Genomic DNA, 18692 nt, shown 5'->3' on the forward strand with positions numbered 1-18692 from the left:
ATTAAAATTAATTGAAATGATTATAGTTATTATAATAATTATTATTAATATAATAATTAATTATATTAATTATTATTAATATAATAACTAATATAATAATTAATTATTAATATAATAATTAATATACTAATTAATTATATTAATATAATAATTAATTATATAATATTATTGATTATTATTAAATTTTATAATTATTTGAAAGAATAAATATTAATGATTATTATTATTATATTAAAATAGATATTATTTTTATAATAGGAAATTAATAAGGGTGATTAGATTAAATACCTAATTAATTAATATTGTAAAGTTTAATGGAGAATTATTATTATTATTATTATTATTATTATTATTATTATTATACTGATATCAAGTTAATTTTTTTGATTAGGGGAAACGAGCTTCCACTAATCTCCATACCATTGTCTCTATTGAGATTATGCGGGTGTTTGATAATTTCAAGAGCTTCTCTGATCTTTCGCTTATGGTGTTGCTCTTCCTTAGCGATAATGGAGGCGTTTTCCAAGAGGACCTGGTGCTTAGTTTTTGACGAGTGTTCTGCGAGGGCGGAAGAACGAGACCTTTCATTTTTAATATCAGCTCCATGTTCTTTGAGTCTGGTTTGCAGGGAGCGACCTGTTTCACAAATGTAGCTTTCTCCACATGAGCAATCGATTTTATAGACCCTTTAAGTTGATGTTTATCAATATTATCCTTAACCGATCTCATACTTTGCCTAATTGTTCCAGGGGCTGAGAATTGCGTGCTTATGTTTTTCCTTCTTAGGACTTTCGAAATCTTATCTGTAACTCCATGAATGTAAGGAAGAAAAACCCTACCACCTTCAGGTTGATCTCGGGCTTTAGGTTCATGAGATAACATCATTTTCTCGGCTTTCTGAATTGCTTTTTTAATCTCATTTTCTTTGTAGCCTAAACCTTTAAAGGTTGAGACTAAATGCTTCTTTTCTTCATCCAAATGATTAGCGTCAGAAATGAAGCATTTAGTCTCAACCTTTAAAGGTTTAGGCTACAAAGAAAATGAGATTAAAAAAGCAATTTAGAAAGCCGAGAAAAGGATGTTATCTCATGAACCTAAAGCCCGAGATCAACCTGAGGGTGGTAGGGTTTTTCTTCCTTACATTCATGGAGTTACAGATAAGACTGTGAAAGTCCTAAGAAGGAAAAACATAAGCACGCAATTCTCAGCCCCTGGAACAATTAGGCAAAGTATGAGATCGGTTAAGGATAATATTGATAAACATCAACGTAAAGGGGTCTATAAAATCGATTTCTCATGTGGGAAAAAGCTACATTGGTGAAACAGGTCGCTCCCTGCAGACCAGACTCAAAGAACATGGAGCTGATATTAAAAATGAAAGGTCTCGTTCTTCTGCCCTCGCAGAACACTCGTCAAAAACTAAGCACCAGGTCCTCTTGGAAAACGCCTCCATTATCGCTAAGGAAGAGCAACACCATAAGCGAAAGATCAGAGAAGCTCTTGAAATTATCAAACACCCGCATAATCTCAACAGAGGCAATGGTATGGAGATTAGTGGAAGCTGGTTTCCCCTAATCAGAAAAATTAACCCGATATCAGTATAATAATAATAATAATAATAATAATAATTCTCCATTAAACTTTACAATATTAATTAATTAGGTATTTAATCTAATCACCCTTATTAATTTCCTATTATAAAAATAATATCTATTTTAATATAATAATAATAATCATTAATATTTATTCATTAAATAATTATAAAATTTAATAATAATCAATAATATTATATAATTAATTATTATATTAATATAATTAATTAGTATATTAATTATTATATTAATAATAATTATAAGTATTACTAATTACTAATTAATATTATAAGTATTACTAATTACTAATTATTATATTAATAATAATAATTAAGGTAATTATAATCATTTCAATTAAATAATATTATATTAATTAATAATAATTAATAATAATTAATTTTAATTAATAATAATAATAATAATAATTAATTTTCAATTAATAAAAATCAATAATAATTAATATAATTAATTAATTATTATATTAATAATTAATTATTATATTAATAGTAATTAATATAATTAATTATTATATTAATAATAATAATTATAATAATTATAATCATTTCAATTAATTTTAATAATAATATATATTATTGATTTGATATTATAAGTATTACTAATTACTAAGTATTATATTAATAATAATAATTAAAGTAATAATAATCCTTAATTTTGATCATTACAATTAATATTTCTAATTACTAATTATTATATTAATAATTATAATTAAAAATAATTATAATCATTTCAATTAATTTTAATAATAATATATATTAATTAATATTAATAATTACTAATGATTATATTAATAATAATAATTAAAGTAAAAATAATAAAAAAAAAATTAATTTAATCTATTAAATCAAGAGGCAACCGACTTCTCAAAAATTGAGAGCCGTCCTTCCCCTCTTCTCTCTCCTCATTTCTATTTAAACCCTAATATTCTGCTCTTCTTCTATCAGGCATTCAAGTTGTCCTGATGATGGATCCCGGTTGGGATTTGAAACGTTGACAGAAAATTGTTCTTACTGTGGATTCTCCGTTGACTAATTCGAAAATAATGTACCACAGAGGCCTTAAATCCAGAATTACATATTAAGTCAAGATATAAAATATAAGTTATGATATAACATATATATGAGTATAATATTTTTATAAATAGTGTTGTATGCATCTAAATATTAATCAAATTGTGTTTCCTGCTTTTTTTAGTTTTTCCTCTGTCGGTAATACTTTTTAAATACAATTACATATTTACATTAGACAAGTATTACTTTTTATAAATACAATTACATATTAATATTGTACAAGGATAATGATAGTAGTAATTTATTGTTTTTGTGATCTAAAAGGAGTATTTGTTAATTTATTCTTTTCTTATGATTTAGATATATTTTAATCTTTCATATAATAATATGATATTGTTAAATTAATTATTTTAATAATAATAATTTTTATTTCTTAAAGAATTATTATCAATTTGAATTAAATACACTCCTTATACCCATATAAATTTGTATTTCTAATTATATTAGATTCTATATAATTATTTATTTATTTATGAATATTAATATATTACATTTTATATTATTCATGATGGATTATTTAATAAACTGGAATATGTGTATTTAAATATATTTATATTTTAGATTATTTAATTTTGTGATATTATATAATTATTTATTTAAAAATATTAATATATTTTATTTTATTTTCAATTAAATTTAGTATAATGTATTATTCAACTAAAATTGTAATATATCTATATTCTAATTGTTATGGGAAAAATGTAAATTGTTTTTGGATTTACCAGTTTGTTGAAAATAGTATAGTGATGAAAGTTAAGTCATAGTTATTAATAAATTTAAATTTATTATAATTTATATTTTATATCAATATAAATTAATTAATTTTATATATTGAAAAATAAAATAATATATGTTTTAATTAAAATATAAAATATTTTAAATTTTATAATTAAAAGTTTAATATGCAAATTAAAATGATGTTATATATTTTTCAATTTACATAATATTACAAAGTTATGATATATGAATATTAATGGTTTTTTCTTTTTAAATATTTCTAATCTTTAATAGAAGGGTATTTTTCTAAATTAATATTTTATTAATTTTTTTATTTTATTTTATTTAAACCATCAAGGTGTTTAAAAAAACAAACATGTTCCTAGAAATTGAATAATGAAGTACACAATTGATTTACCCATTAACTAGAAATTCTAGTTTTCTTTAAAAAGAAATGAAAATATATTGACTTATTATAATGTTAAACCTTTTTTGATATACTATCGACAAGCATATTCAACTCCTTATAGATATGGGAAATTAAAAGATTAACAAGTAAAATTATTATTGTTGTTATTGCAAGGATTAGATTTTCTTATCAAAATGCTAAACTACAATTAACAAAATACTTTAATTTACCAATTAATAAAACCTAAATAGAGTCTATTCTTACTAATTTAAATTTATTTCAACCATTTTTAATTTTCAAATATTTTTTTTCTAAATCATTTTTTTATAAATACCTAATAGCAAATTATAATGAAAGTGACCATAATAAAAGTGACCATAATAACATTATATTTTTTGGCTTTTTAAAAAACTGCTAAAAAAAAATTAAAGAAAGTGTAAAAGATATAATGCATAAAGTAAACTAATATCTAGTTTTGGCAGACAAGATCTATCTTTCTTAACATCCAAGATTGAATGACTAATATTGAAGAACCAGTGGAAAGTGAAAACTGTCCGCTAAATCATTACGTGAGAAAGTTCCCTTACTACTGAACTCAGGATCCGTCTCCAAGGAATAGAGCATTTCAATGGCAGTGGTGGTGCCCGTCTTTTAGAAGAGAGCATTTCAACGGTGGTGGTGCCCACAATAAGAGTAGGATGTTGTATCGCGATTGGGTCATGAGACGTTGCGTGCAATCTTTGTTAAGTTGAATGCGTGGCCAGCGCTGGAAAATGAAGTCACAGAGTGGAAATCGAGAAAAGAGTGGAGGGACTTGACGATTTGTGGATTGAAAAGCCGAAGTGCCAGCAATATAAATTGCATGTCCGTACTCTCGTATATTTTTAATTGGTCTCGTATATTTTTAATTGGTTTCTATTTTTTTAAATTATTATTATTATTTTATAATTGTTCTATTTTGATGTTTTTTAATTTAATTTAATTTTTTTTAATTATGTATCTTTAAAAAAATATAATTATTTTTGTTTTATTAATGTATTTATTTTTTGTTAAATTATGTCTATTTTTTGTTTTTAATTATTTTATGATATTTTTTATTTTAAATTTAAATTTTTTATATTTATAAGTTAATTTTATTATATATATATATATATATATATATATATATATATATTATTCTTTATTTGTCGTTATCATTTAAAAAAAACCTTATGTTTGCTTGTTTGTTTGCTTTTTTCTATATTTGAATTTTTGGTGTCTTTTGTGTTATTTTTACTATTTTTAATTTTTTATAATATTTGGTTTTGTTTTGTATTATTTTTGTGCTTTTTTAATTGTTTTTATTTTTTCTTTTCAATATTTAAATTTTATTTTCTTTTTATTATTTTTTGTGTTTTTCTTTTTTTATCAATATTAAAATTTTTGTGTTCTTTCTTATTATTTTTCTGTGTGTGTGTTTTTTATTGTTTTCTTTTTCATATTTGAATTTTTGTTTTCTTTTATATTTTTATTTTTTATTTTTTTATACATTTATTTTTTATTTTGGTTTTTATTTTTATTTTTTCTATAGAGTTAGTGTCGATGCTAGTCTAGCAACCCGATCTCAGTATGGGCTATTTGATAGTTGATTTTAAAATTTTCATTATAATGAATCGAGTCTACCCCCACAATGTATCAATTTTATGGTTGGTCTTTAAGTTTTTATCACAACAAGTCGAGTTCACCTACATCGCGTGTCAATTTGATGGTTGATTTTTAATTTTTTGTTGCAATGTATCGAGTTGTCTTAGGCTAAGATTTTAAAATCGTTATATATTTAGCATTTAAAGAATAAATTGCTTTTGGGCGTTCATTTTTAAAGTTTTTTGTCATGAATTTTCCCATAATGTCATGCTTGAAATATTTTCAAAACTTGAGATTTTTTTGGAGTCATAATCTTTGATTTTAATTGCATGGTTGAAAAATTGTCAAAATTTTAATGATTTTCTAAGTCATGATATTTTATCTTGAATAACATGGATGGAAATTATTGGAATTATCAGAATTTGAGATATGATATTTTATCTTTAACATCATGTCCAAAAATTGTTGGAATTTTACAGTTTTTCAAAGTCTGGTTATTTTATCTTTAATTTCATTGCTAAAAAATGTCAAAAATGTAACCCAATTTTTTTTCGTTATTCCAGAATAAACACTTTTTTAAAGGGTGTTTTTTCATCCATTTTTCAAAAGAGAAATGGTTTTTACTTCCATTTAAAAAAAAAATGTTGAAAATTTACCCTAAAAAATAAACACCGTTCTCGCACAAACAATTTTCATTTTTGGGTTGTCTTTTCATGTTTTTTTGGGTGTTTTTGGGCTAGAGTACCCATTTTGAGGTAATAGTTCCCATTTGATCGGTAACTATGTTAAATGTGAAATTGGATTTATAAGTCGATTTAGATTGCAAAATTATATACAATTACAACAATGTTAAAATTTTTAGATTCCATGTTAACCAAAAAAAACCATCACATACCCACAAAAACAAAAAACAAAAAGCATACATGTTACCTCCCAAAATTTTTGTAGATATGAGACAGCACTTTCACTGATTCTACTCAAAGCAGGGACAAGAATGTTGGTGAGTATATGATGCATTTGGAATTTGCATCTCTTCTCCATTCATTCAATTTCACATCTTTTGACCTCATGAGTGTCTAGCAAGTGAACATGATAGATAAATTTGGAAAGACACCACAAAAAATAAAGCTCTAGGAGGCAATTCTCATGCCACCCTTGATGCCATGGACTGTTGAAAAAATCAATTAATCCAAAGACTTAAACAAGAAAAGTGAGATTGCATGAAAACATGTTAGCAATTAAAAAAAATAAACTATTATTTATTTATTTTTTCACCATTTGACTTGCAAGCTAGGCCATTAGATCCTTTATAGTGAGTGTACAAGTGTAGAAGGTACATGACACTCACTAATAACTGAAAACCATTGTATTTTTATAAGTATGGCCATGGGAACCCTCAACTTCATATGCAAAACTGTAATATTATGCAAGAAAAGAATAATAGAACAATCAACCTTGGAGGATCGAACATAAAATTTCCAAAGCTAAGAAAATTAGGTCAGCCTTAAATCTAAAGAATAAAACACACCTCAGATATGATAAAATGATTAAAAACTTGTGACAAGACAATCACTTTGCTAAGAATCCACATCACCAAAAAAAATTCAAAGGCTAATAGTGTATATAAAAAACCACGATCCAAGACAAATCCGAACATTGTGATGCCTTCGTTGTGATGTAAATATATTACTGCACATGATACAAAAGGTATAATTTCACTTCATTAAAGGGCCAGATATAAACGTTCAATTTTTTTCGTCTATTACAAGAAAAGCTGGTAGCTACAGCAAAACCTCTAAAGAAACAAAGCTTTGATTGTTCGTCTTCCAAAAAAAGGGTTTTCAATTGTTCTTTAAAAAAAAATCAAAGTTCATGACTCCTACTATATCCAAACATATAGTCATTTCTCCATAGATACATCAACGTATTGACCATTCAAGCTAATGATAATCATGCAAGTATAAAAAAATATAATTGCACAAAAGGTAACACTAAAATGACCATCATGTAGTATTAAGATACATTTTAGGTGAATTTAGATGGGTGCAAGCACTCAGCAGTCTAGATCTGCTACTGTTTATTGTTAGATCACCTGATGTGAAAAAATGTAAAAAAATTTCCCCAATATCATATTTCAAAGTTTGAGGAAATGCAAAAATGATATATATCTCCAGAGAGACGAAGATAAAACATATATGAAAAAATTTGTCTCAAGTGGGTATCAAAGGCAATTTGTTTAATATGATCTAGAAAGTCCCTTAAGAGTTTCTTGAGATTGGAAAGGATATGCTTTAGAAAATTTTTTGACACATTTCATCTAGATTTCTGTACTGGAAACATATACGGAATACGAAACGAGGAATAGATCCCATGATTTGGTGATAGGGATCATTAGGTTGCCCTTGTGGTGATAGCCAGGATGTGTGTCTTGTTCATGGTGGATATGGAAATTACATGGATTCATTCCTAAGTTGTCTAATCATCACCTGACTGGGTGAGGTGATATGGTCAGACGTTGGTGGTGCGTGATGCCTAAGTGGAGCTCCCTACAATTTATGTTGCATTGTGCCAATTACCTACTGTTGTATAGGGTAGCCTTGGGGTGTCAAATATTTGTAGGTAAAGAATCTAGACTAAAAATAGAAGCAGAATTTGCATAAGGAATTTTGTAGTAGCATAGGAGAGGCACCTAGCCAAGGGAACTCGAAATTTGTATATGGTGATGAAAACACAATTGCCCAGTAAGATAGTTGTTTAGCCAAGGAATGAAGGAATTAATCAACCTTTAATTTAGGATGGATTTTACCCTACAACTTCTGAAGTAGACCCAGTTCAGAAAATATGCAAACAATGTTATCCATGGCTTGATAAGTATCACTATCAAAATTTAAAGTGTTTATGAAAAGTTTGAAAATTCTAAGCATCTTGGGTGCAAAGGATGCAATAGAACATGTGCAGGAGGCTTAAATAAATTGTTTACGTGATGCAGGAGCATCTAGCTAAGGGCACCATGACCGGGTGTTGGTCTCCGCCAAGTTGGAAAGTTTTATTAGTGATTGTTTTATTTATATTTAAATAGAAAAAGTAGAATGTAGGAAATTGTTTCTCTTAATTTCGATATCAATTAGGGAACAGTCTAGTCAGTTAGGGTTCCTGTTTTGTTTGTCTTTAATAAAAAATAGTTTAATAACTGTTATTTTTCATTTTCGAGGAAAAAGACAAACATGTCTAATGTAAAATCTTATAGTACAAGCAGAACCAAATGCATAAATAGTTGTGTAACTAATAGAATAGAAACTGAAAAAGTAACTACGCACAATTCAGATAACTGTGGACAGAATGTATAAATGTAAAATAAAAAATCATTCTGAAGGTTCAACATATGCACATAGTAATAAAAGACAGAGAAAATTTTTATTTCATGTTCGAATCCATCCATCTGTAACAATCAATGATATGTTTATCTACGCTTTCTAATCATTGAAATAACCATAAGTAACAACCACAGTGCATGCATATTTGTATCTTTTTCCTCTTTAAAATAATTGAAAGCAGACAAGGAAACCGCACGAGAATTCCCGGCACAAAGGTTGGCCAATAATCGACAGAATCTATAACCAAAACAACCAGCCACGATTTGAGGGAGTACAAACCAGAACGAGAAACATAAAGGCCAAGCAAACACTTTCAAATCAAAGGTAACCCAAAGAAAACGAATTCACTTTAATTTCTTTCCTTTATAAAATGAAATGCCTGTATACACATAACAAAATCCAAGTATAACCCTACAAACAGTTGAAGAAGCCTAATGAACCAACAAACACTAGATGAGGGTTTTGGGACGGCCTTTCATTGAACACAAATTTATAGTTACAAAGGAGCGAAACATGAGAAAGACTGTATCAAATCGACCTAGGTCACTTGGCAATGGCAAAGGGACATCAAAAAACAGGTATTGAAGAACTCGGACTATTAGAACCTACAGACCCTAGCTTTAAAAATGAAATTGATGACAGTGAGAGAGCCTACCAAGTAAGAGCCGAGGTGTTTATGCTAAGCACGCCCACTAGCAAACCCCCAACCTGCAAGTCGAACCAGGGCAGGATTGTTAGCCCAGTTGTCGATAATGAAAGGAAAAAGCAACGAATAAGTGCATATGCAGAGAGATTCTTTTCTTTTCTTTACCTGGAGGGTTCGCAACATAGACAGAGCTAGGCCATTGAGCCACAAACCTCGATGACTGACTGATACAAAGGAATAAGTTTTGTTAGAGACAAAACAATAAAGGGAGTAAAGTAAATCATGGACGGATAAACTACGTGAAGAGAAGCTGAAAACGAAAGAATGCCACCGCGTTTGCAACCTGAATGCATGCACAATACCATTGAGTTTAACTAGCAAAATGACCTCAGAACAAACAATAACCGTGGAGTAAAGATAAGTCAAGAAGCCACACAACAATTGTAACCATATACTCACGCAGGCGAATAAAACCATCATCATGTGCACAAGGAGACGAGTCCACAAGTCACCCAGGTAAATGCAGGTGCCTTAATCATAGGCAGAGTAGTCCATGACCGGTGCGCACAGAATCGTAGCATAGTATCATACAATTGCAGCATAAGAATTACCAAACCAAACCCTCAGCACTGAAGAAACAAAGAGCAGAAATGACCGAGTAACAACAGGAGGAAGGGTTTTGGCAAAGACTAAGGAGCGGGAAACACAAACCAAGGTAAGTACCGCCAGAACAGTGTCAATAAAGACAACCATAATTGCCACCTTATCAAAGTCCAGAATCATCTGAAGTTTAATCGAAAACCACAACTATTTTAATCCACAAATAAATCATTGTTTAATCATTTAAACAGTGATTAACGTAATATTGTGTTAATTAAAATCTTTGTTGTGCGGAACTATGCGGAGCTTTGGGCTGGTCCCATCATAGTGGTATTAGAGCAGGATTTGGAGTTGGCTTGAGAAATGGAGGTAGGAAGATGAGGTCGTGGAAGAGGTGTTCGAAGGATAACAGAGGAAGGATTGAGAGAGGAGATCAGGATCCTTACTGCCCTTTTGGAGGCAATTGAAGCAGGGAGAAGAAGAGATCCAGAGGTAGGAGATGATAGCGAAGAAGAAGCTGTAATGACAACAGATGGATCGAATGAAGAAGGACCAAAAATGAGACTGTTGAGGTCGGTCTCAATGGCAAGCAGCAAACCCAAACCAGATTGCCCTACACAGGCAAGTGCAGAATTTGAAGCAGAAATGGATGACAGTAAGGGAGTACACTGAACAATTTTACCGAGTGAATTTAAGGGTCGGTTATACAGAGGACACCCTGAAGAAAACAACCAAGTATGTAAATGGCTTGAGGTTAGAAATATTGGATGAAATTAGTATTCTTTCTCCAAAAAACATTGAAGAAGCATATCAGAGTGTTATGAAAGCAGAGGAGAAAATTGCCCGGAAACAAAATTCCAGAAGAGTATGGGGAACCGGCAGAGGAAGAGGACAATCTTATGGTAGAGGGAACATTGCTAGTAGTAATGAGGAAGGCAGTAGTTCTAAAGCTTCTGAAACAGCAGAAAAAGGTGACAACACGAGAGGTGGTATACCATATCGGCGAGGCAGGGGAAATGGATGAGGCAGAGGAGCTGGTTATCAATGTTATAGGTGTCACAAGTGGGGACATAGATTGTTTGAGTGTCCTGAGGTAGAACAAGTTGGACAGAGGGGTGCGTATGTCGCACAGGCAGAAGAAGCAGAGGCACCTCCCCAAGAAGCAGAAAATGTGCCAGAAATAGGGGAAGCCTTGGTTTTTAACAAGGTGTTGCTGAAACCAACCAAGCAAACAACTGAACAAACTCAGCCGAAAGCTTTGTTTCGAATGGTTTGTATGTCACACGGTAAGTGCTGTAAGCTGATTATTGATAATGGAAGTATAGATAATTTGGTGGCCACAGAGATGGTGGATAAGTTGGGGCTGAAGCGTTTGAAACACCCCACTCCTTACAAGGTATCATGGCTACAGAAAGACCATCAATTCCTGGTAGATGAGCAATGAAAAGTGGAGTTTCATATCAGCAGATATAAGGATAAAGTCATTTGTGACATAATGTCGATGGATGTATGTCACATACTGCTAGGAAGGCCATGGCAGTATGACAGGAAGGTGGTACATGACGGAAGGACAAACTGTTATAAGTTTGTCAAAGATGGGATCAAACACATGCCTGTGCCCATCAAGGAGGAAGAGACAACAGGGACAAGTGAGATGAGACTGTTGTTAATGGGCGGAAAGTAGTTTTTAAGACAAGTTGAGGACAATGAGGTGAGCTATGTTGTTGTTAGAAGATCGAAGACGGTGCTACTACACAAAGAGGTGTCAGATTTACCCACAGAAATTCAACAGATGTTGCAGGAGTTTAATGATATAGTGGTGGATGACTTGCCAGATAAACTTCCCCCTAAAAGAAGTATAAGTCATCATATCGACTTTATACCCAGAGCAAGTTTGCCGAATAATGCAGCATATCGGATGAGCCCCAAAGACAACAAGGAGATTAGAAAACAGGTGCAGGAATTGCTAAACAAAGGGTTAATAAGGGAGAGTTTGAGCCCTTGCACGATTCCAACAGTTCTCGCTCCCAAGAAAGGAGGAGAATGGCAGATGTGCACAGATTCCAGGGCCATCAACAAGATCACCATCCGATACAGATTTCCACTGCCATGAATGGACGACATGATGGATTGCCTAAGCAAGGCAACATATTTTTGTAAGATTGATTTTAAGAGTGGGTATCATCAGATTCGAATTAGAGAGGGGGATGAGTGGAAGACAACCTTCAAGACTAACGAGGGATTATATGAGTGGCTGGTAATGCCATTCGGACTGAAAATGCACCCAATACCTTTATGCGGTTAATGAATGAAATGCTGAAAGAATACATTGGGAAGTTCGTGATAGTGTACCTCGATGACATATTAATTTTCAGCAAGACGAGGGAGGAACAATTTCGACATGTTCGAAAAGTGCTGGAAAAATTGCAGCAGAATAAGTTGCTGATAAATCTGAAAAAGTGTACTTTTCTACAAAAAGAATTAGTTTATTTGGGCTTCGTAATAGCAGAAAATGAGCTGAAGATGGATCCAGAAAAGATTGCAGCAATAGTCAATTGGCCATCCCCAAAAAGCTTATTTGAGGTACATAGTTTCCATGGGTTGGCGAGTTTTTATCGAAAATTTATAAGAAATTTCAACGAAATCTGTGCGCCTATGTTGGACACTATCAAAAAGGCCAGTCAGCCTTTTCGATGGACTAATGCAGCAAAGAGGAGTTTTCAGCTACTAAAGAAGAAGATCATAGAGAGACCGATCCTGAGATTTCCAGATTTTAAAAAGCTTTTTCAGGTTCACTGTGATGCAAGCGGTACAACTATTGGAGCTGTACTTAGCCAAGAGGATAAACTTGTTGCATTTTTCAGCGAGAAGTTGAATGAAAGCAGGCAGAAGTATTCATCCTACGATAAGGAATTCTATGCTGTCTTCCAAGCACTGAAGCATTGGAGACACTATGTGCTGGGGAATGAATTTGTTTTGTTCTCGGATAATTCTGCACTTCAATATGTGATACAACAGCACAAGCTGAACCACAAACATGCTAAGTGGGTTGAATATTTCCAGAGTTTCACCTTTGTGTTGAAACACATCAGCGAGCAGGCCAACAAGGTGGTGGATGCGTTGAGTAGGAGGGCCTTACTCTTGCAGGAGAGTACTATACAAGTGTTGGGTCTTGAGCACTTGAAGGATTTGTATTAAACTGACACAGATTTTAAGAAGGCTTATGAGGCATGTCAGAATCCTTTGGTGAGAGATAATAGTCCATGGTTGGACTATAACTTGCAAGAGAAGATGCTGTTTAGAGGAGGATAGCTATGCATTCCTAACCGCTCAATGAGGGAAAATATTATTCGGGAGAAGCATAGTGGAGGTCTAGCCAGACATTTTGGCATAGACAAGACATTAGAGCAGCTCAGCCATTTTTACTTTTGGCCAAAAATGTGAAGGAATGTGCAGAGATTTGTGACCAGATGTAAAGTGTGCCAGTTGGCCAAAGGTCACAGTCAAAACATGGGACTTTACACACCATTTCCAATTCCAAGTATACCGTGGGACTCAGTCAGCTTGGACTTCATCTTGGGTCTACCAAGGACACAATGGGGTTATGACTCGGTGATGGTAGTAATGGACCAGTTTTCGAAGATGGCACATTTCATCCCTTGTAGAAAAACTAGTGATGCCACTCATGTGGCCCACTTGTTCTTTACAGAGATTGTAAGGCTACATGGTTTGCCTAAATCTCTTCTTTCTGACATGGACGTGAAGTTTACAAGGCACTTTTGGCGCACCTTGTGGAAGAAGATGGATATGCAGTTGAGTTACAACTCTACTTATCACCCTCAGACTGACGGGCAAACAGAGGTGGTAAACAGAAGTCTGGGGAACCTGCTACAAAGCTTGATTGGTGAGAATTCGCGGATGTGGGATCGAGTACTTGCCAAGGCAGAGTTCGCTTATAACGACTCGCCCAATCACAGCACGGGTTGCAATCCTTTTCAGATATTATATGGCATGCACCCTTGCGGAGTGCACGAATTACGAGATCTAGGACAACAGGAAAGACGAAGCGCTGATGGGGAAGACTTTGCTAACGCGATGAAATATTTGCATGAGAAGGTGAAAATTAAATTGCAGGACAACAACCAAAAATATAAGCAACATGCAGATTTGAAATGGAGGGAAGTGCAGTTTAATGTGGGATATGAAATCCTCACGTATTTGCACAAGGAACGCTTCTGTAGAGGTGCATACAACAAGCTGAAGTACAAAAATATAGGTCCCTGTAAAGTTCTCCAGAAATTTTCACCGAATGCCTATGAAATACAGCTGCCACCAGGGATAGGCATTTCACCAATATTTAATATGGTAGACCTGTTTCCATACATTGCTAATCTAGAATAAGAAGATAGAACCACATGGCCTACATGGGACACCCAAGATGGAAGTGAAACTTGGATGAGACAAATGCCTTACGTTCAGCCTCCCGAGATCGAAAGAATCCTCGACACTCAGGTGGCCAAATGAACTTGGCAGAAAGAGTATTTGCAGTACCTGGTCAAGTGGAAGAATCGTCCTATTGAGGACGGTTCGTGGCTTGAAGCCAAGCAGATAAAGCAGGTTGGTTCTTCAGTCGAGAAGCTCATGGACTGGAGTCATGATTTCTTTTTACCGCGAGAGCCTGATGCAGGAGAATCCACAGCTAAGGGCACCATGACCAACTGTTGGTCTCCGCCAAGGTGGAAAGTTTTATCAGTGATTGTTTTATTTATGTTTAAATAGTCAAAGTAGAATGTAGGGAATTGTTTCTTTTAATTTCGGTATCAGTTAGGGAACAATCTAGTCAGTTAGGGTCCCTGTTTTGTTTGTCTTTAATAAACAATAGTTTAATAACTGTTTTTTTTTTCATTTTTGAGGAAAAAGACAAACATGTCTAATGTAAAATATTGCAATACAAGTAGAACCAAATGCATAAATAGTTGTGTAACTAATAGAATAGAAACTGAAAAAGTAACTACACACAGTTCAGATAACTGTGAACAAAATGTATAAATGTAAAATTGAAAATCATTCTGAAGGTTCAGCATATGCATACAGTAATAAAAGACAGAGAATAATTTTATTTCATTTTCGAATCCATCCATCTGTAACAATAAATGATATGTCTATCTACGCTTTCTAATTGTTGAAATAACCATAAGTAACAACCACAGTGCATGCATATTTCTATCGTTTTCCTCCTTAAAATAATTGAAAGAAGACAAGGAAACCGCAAGAGAATTCCCAGCACAAAGGCTGGCCAATAATGGATAGAATCTATAACCAAAACAACCAGGCATGGTTTGAGGGAGTTCAAACTAGAACAAGAAACATAAAGGCCGAGCAACCACTTTCATATCAAAGGTAACCCAAAGCAAACGAATTCACAATAATTTCTTTCCTTTATAAAATGACATGCCTGTATACACATAACATAATCCAATTATAACCCTACAAACAGTCGAAGAATCCTAACGAACCAAAAAACCCTAGATGAGGGTTTTGGGACAACCTTTCATTGAACACAAATTTACATTTACAAAGGAGCGAAACATGAGAAAGACTGTATCAAATTGACCTAGGTCGCTTGGAAATGGCAAAGGGACATCAATGAACAGGTATTGAAGAACTCGGACTATCAGAACCTACAGACCCTAGCTTTAAAAATGAAATTGATGACAATGACAAAGCCTACCGAGTAAGAGCCGAGGTGTTTATGCCAAGCATGCCCACTAGCAAACCCCCAACCTCCAAGTTGAACCAGGGCAAGATTGTTAGCCCAGTTGTCGATAATGAAAGGAAAAAGCAACGAATAAGTGCATACGCTGAGAGATTCTTTTCTTTTCTTTACCTGGAGGGTTCGCAGCGCAGACAGAGCACAAGCCATTAAGCCACAAACCTCGGTGACCGACTAAGACAAAGGAACGAGTTTTGTTAGAGACAGAACAATAAAGGGAGTAAAGTAAATCATGGACGGATAAATTAACTGAAGAGAAGTTGAAAACGAAAGAATGCCATCGCGTTTGCAAACTGAATGCATGCACAATACCATTGAGTTTAACCAGCAAAACGACCTCAGAACAAACAATAACCGTGGAGTAAAGATAAGTCAAGCAGTCACACCAGAATTGTAACCGTATACTCACGCAGGCGAACAGAACCATCATCCTGTGCACAAGGAGCCGAGTCCACAAGTCACCCAGGTCAATGCAGGTGCCTTACTCACAAGCAGAGTAGTCCATGACTGGCGCGCACATAACCGTAGCATAGTATCATACAATTGCAGCATAAGAATTACCAGACCAAACCCTCAGCACTGAAGAAACGAAGTTCAGAAATGATCGAGTAACAATAAGAGGAAGGGTTTTGGCAAAGACCGAGGAGTGGGAAATGCAAACCAAGGTAAGTACCGCCAGTACAGTGTTAATAACGACAGTCATAATTGCCACCTTATCAAAGTCTATAATCATTCGAAGTTTAATCGCAAACCATAATTGTTTTAATCCATAAATAAATCATTGTTCAATCATTTAAACAGTGATTAACGTAATATTGTGTTAATTAAAATCTTTGTTGTGCAGAACTATTCAAAGCTTTGGGTTGGTCCCATCATTACGATTTGTTAAAAAAAAAGGTGTTGTATATTTCTTGAGGGTAGGTTCATATACCATTTACAAAGGGGTGGCAGAAACACTGTTGAAATTTTCTTTGAACTCATCAATGGAGGCCTATCTCTTGGAGTTGCTCTCCTAGCACTGAACACATCAGTAAAGCTCGCATAATAAAAATGACTTAGAAAGTACCAGCAATAGATTATGATGGAAAAATGTGCAATTGTTGGATGAAGACTGTGAAGGGATCATTTTCAGAAATGTTGAATTTGTATACTCATCCAAGCGACACACAAAAAAATTCTATAACTTATGGGTTATAGTTCATGGTAATTAAACTATGGCTTTATTTGAAGTTTTATATGAACTGAAATCTTTTGTAAAGCCTCTTATTCATGGTTGTGACCTGATAAGACTGCTACATGATTACCCAAATTGAAGTGTTCCTTCAATATTCAGTAAAAGTGACCTATGGGAAAAATTGGAGACCGGAAATAGTGATAGCAAACATGCATATCTTGGCCTGTCAAAGAGCCAAAGAATATACTGAGAAAGGGTTCCCTCAGTTCAGATCTAGAAAGAAATTTAAACAAGAAATTGGATATTTATACATATTAATGTTGGAAACAAGTCATAAAATGAGTATGAGTACTCAATATACAACGCATTTTCTTAGTGGAAAGGCTGACCTAAAAAAACCACTGAATCGAACTGATTTGGGCAAACTTAGTTTTACATATTTAAGTTCATGAATATGTAGCAATGAAACTAAATTTTCATTTAGTTGGTACATTTTGCATTCAATCATTCCTACAATGTTAGTGAATGATTCTTAGATTTTGTTTAAAGTTGTTTTGTCAATTTATTTGATATGAAACTATTAAAATTGTGAATTACAAAATGTGAGGTCTAAATTTTGCATTTGAATGAATCTTATAATTCAGTGTAGATGTCTAAAACGATGATAATTTAAAATTGCATTATAAAATATGGTATATTCATTTGTCATTCATGTATAGAAAGGCTACTATGGATGTCGATTGATAGTTAACTTTTAATATAAAGTTGTTTGAATGCACAAACATAAGTTAGATAAAGTTGCATTATAAAACATGGCCCACAATTTGCATGATGCATGCATGGTTTGATGCTTTTAAAGGTTTTACATATTTGCATTTAGTTGGTACATTTTGCATTCAATCATTCCTATAATGTTAATAGAGGATTCCTAGGTTTTGTTTAAAGTTCTTGTGTCTTGAGTTATTTAAAATGAATCTTTTAAAATTGCAAATTACAAAATGTGAGGTTTACATTTTGCATTTGAATGAATCTTGTAATTCGGTGTAGATGTCTAAAACAATGAAAACTTAAAATTGCATTATAAAATATGGCATGTACATTTACATTCATGTATAAAAAGGCTACTGTGAATGTCGGTTGAGAGTTTACTTTTAATATATAGTTGTTTGAATGCACAAACATAAGTTAGATAAAGTTTCATTATAAAACATGGTCCACAATTGCATGATGCATGCATGGTTTGATGCTTTTAAAGGTTTTACATATTTACACTTAGTTAGTACATTTTGCATTCAATCATTCCTATAATGTTAGTAGATGATTCCTAGGTTTTGTTTAAACTTGTTTTGTCTTGAGTTATTTAAAATGAATCTATTAAAATTGCAAATTACAAAATGTGAGGTCTGCATTTTGCGTATGAATGACTCTTATAATTCCGTATAGATGTCTAAAACAATGATAACTTAAAATTTCATTATAAAATATGGTATGTAAATTTCATATTGATGTATAGAAAGACTACTATGGATGCCGATTGATAGTTGATTTTTAATATACAGTTGTTTGAATGCACAAACATAAGTTAGATAAAATTGCATTATAAACATGGCCCACAATTTGCATGATGCATGCATGGTTTGATGTTTTTAAAGATTTTACATAGTTTCATTTAGTTGGCACATTTTTCATTTCAATC

This window comes from Pinus tabuliformis, chromosome 7 (genome assembly GCF_031772625.1).
Source record: "Pinus tabuliformis cultivar Carrire ecotype Pingquan chromosome 7, CPIR1, whole genome shotgun sequence".
Classification (NCBI taxonomy): Eukaryota; Viridiplantae; Streptophyta; class Pinopsida; order Pinales; family Pinaceae; genus Pinus; species Pinus tabuliformis.